Source organism: Pinus tabuliformis, chromosome J, assembly GCF_031772625.1.
Source record: "Pinus tabuliformis cultivar Carrire ecotype Pingquan chromosome J, CPIR1, whole genome shotgun sequence".
NCBI classification, from domain to species: domain Eukaryota; kingdom Viridiplantae; phylum Streptophyta; class Pinopsida; order Pinales; family Pinaceae; genus Pinus; species Pinus tabuliformis.
In genome coordinates this window covers 1,516,270,681-1,516,273,116 of record NC_142295.1, presented here as the reverse complement: position 1 = coordinate 1,516,273,116, position 2,436 = coordinate 1,516,270,681, and the positions used below count along the sequence as shown (strand labels likewise).

The following is a 2,436-nucleotide window of genomic DNA, read 5'->3' as shown; positions in this document are numbered from 1 at the left end:
AGTTTAGGAGGATTTCAAGGAGGAGGATGAAGATGAGGATGAGGATCTAGTCAAGGACATGGCGTGATTATCTGTTACAACTGTGGAGAAGCCAAACACTTCGCAAGAGACACTCAAAACCATAGAACAACATGCATTTACTGTAAGTCTTTTGATCATGTGATAGAAGAATTCCTTTTCCTTATTATGAAGATGTAAGAGAAAAGAAACTAGCAGCCTATAGAAAATATCCAAATGATGATATCTAAGCCACAGGAAGATCAACTGTGCATCGACATTGTTGAGAAGCGAAGCTGTGACTGGAAATGATAAATCCAATGGGAAAAAGGAACTTGAACCTACATCAATAAGAAAATCTACTGAAAAAGCTCCAGCATTTGATATCCTAAAGGAAAATCAAGTATTCATGGAGGTGAGGCGAAGCTTTATGGATGATAGAGCATTGACCTCTACCATGCAACTGACTTAGAAGGATAAGTGCGAGATAGTACTGGTTGTGGCACAAGATGTGGATTCGAATATTTTGAAGTCTTTTCTATAGACTTGCACGTAGTTATTAAGAAATGAGAAGGTCGTAGAGGGATTTCAGGAATTGATAGATTCTTTTGCTCCTAAATAAGTACCATAGAGTGAGATGCACACAGTGGATAATATACATATACACAAGAGGTGGACTGGAAAGTAAATCAGGATTACAACACAAATTGGGGAATATGACATAGATCAGGTTATCCTGGATCTAGGACCTCATGCCAATGTCTTACCGAAGCAAACTTAGGAATTGATGGGTAAGTCAAAGTTGCAATGGTCAATTATCTAGCTGAAGATGGTGAATCAACATAAGATTGTCCCTTTAGTAAGATTGTTTAGAATCATCGTAGACATTGATGGAATGTGCACTACCACTGACTTCGAAGTGATTGGGATTGTGGATGATAGTAATCCCTACCCTGTGTTTCTTGGATTGAATTGGGCATTTGATTACATGGCTATAATTAACTTGAAGAAAAGGAAAATGATATTTCACTACGAGAAAAAAGGACATTGGTGAGGGGTGAAAAATGTCACCATAAGCTCATTGGTGATCGTCAAAAGAACATTCGTCACCAAAAACTGAACGTCATCAAAGGTGGCATCTCCAAAAGTATAGGTGTTGTAGTGACATACAAAGTTCATCACTAATAATGATTTATAATGATGGATAGCAGCCATCACCATTTCATATGAGCAATGGTGATGGACCATACCCTCCATCAACATAAATTGAACGTCAACAAAGGTGGCATCACCAAAAGTATAGGTGTTGTAGTGACATTCAAAGTTCGTCACCAATAATGATTTATAATGATAGATAGTGACCATCACCATTACATATGAGCAATGGTGACGAACCATAGCCCTGGTCACCAAAAATTGAACGTCACCAAAGGTGGCATCGCCAAAAGTATAGGTCTTATGGTGACATTCAAGGTTCATCACGAATATTGATTATAAAGACAGATAGCGACTGTCACCATTTCATATGAACAACAATGATTTATTGTGATGTATCTTTAATGTTCATCACTATTAGTGCATATATATGGCGACGTTCGTTGACCATCACCAAAAGCCGCATTGCCAAAGGTACAGGTGTTGTGGTGACATCCGTCGCGAATAATGACTATAATGATTGACAATAACTGTCACCATTTCATATCAACAACAACGATTTATGGTTATGGACCTTTGAGGGTGGCCACTATTGATGTGTATATATGGTGGCATTCGTTGACCGTCACCATTTCATATTTTTTGGTGAGGGTCAAAAAATGTCACCCAAGCTCATTGGTGATGGTCAAAAGAGCCTGCGTCACCAAAAAATTATCATCTCCATTCCATATGGATGTTAGGGCATGATGGAATCGAACCACCAACATCCTGCTTTTAAAGCAGGTGCTCTTCCATTGAGCTAACACCCTTTAAATAATTATACTTTTAAAAATTAGACCTTGAAACTTCACAAATTGCAAATTTTACAACCTTTCAATAAATTAAAGTCTCATCCATATTTTAATAAACAAGAAAAGCAACACCGAAGTTGCAAGTCCCTACCTAACGGTTATTGAAGTTATGAAAAGTGGGTGGAGGGAAAAATAGTTATGTATAAGAGAATCAATATGTTCAGTTGAATACTCAATTAGAAGTGAAACTCTAAAGACATTTATAACCTATAAATGACCTATAACTAGCAAATGCACCAAATATTACAAAGGAAATGTCATAAGTGGATAGCATATGGAAGAAGAGGAGGTAGGGACTTCGAACCCTTGTAAATCTTGGCACGCCTTAGCACTTGGCACATCTTAGCTTGTTTGACATGTCCTCGTACTATCTGGCACATGTTAGCATGCCCTAGCATTCGTTAACACACCTTGGTATTCATGACCTCACAAC

At 37.9% G+C, this 2,436-nt stretch overlaps 1 non-coding gene across 1 annotated transcript; it reads right to left on the bottom strand.

Moving 5' to 3' along the window:
* Window positions 1-1,889: 1,889 nt before the first annotated feature.
* TRNAL-UAA (transfer RNA leucine (anticodon UAA)) lies at window positions 1,890-1,961 on the bottom strand. Its single transcript has one exon. It is a non-coding gene; the product is annotated as a tRNA-Leu (tRNA).
* Between the last annotated feature and the right edge of the window lie 475 nt (window positions 1,962-2,436).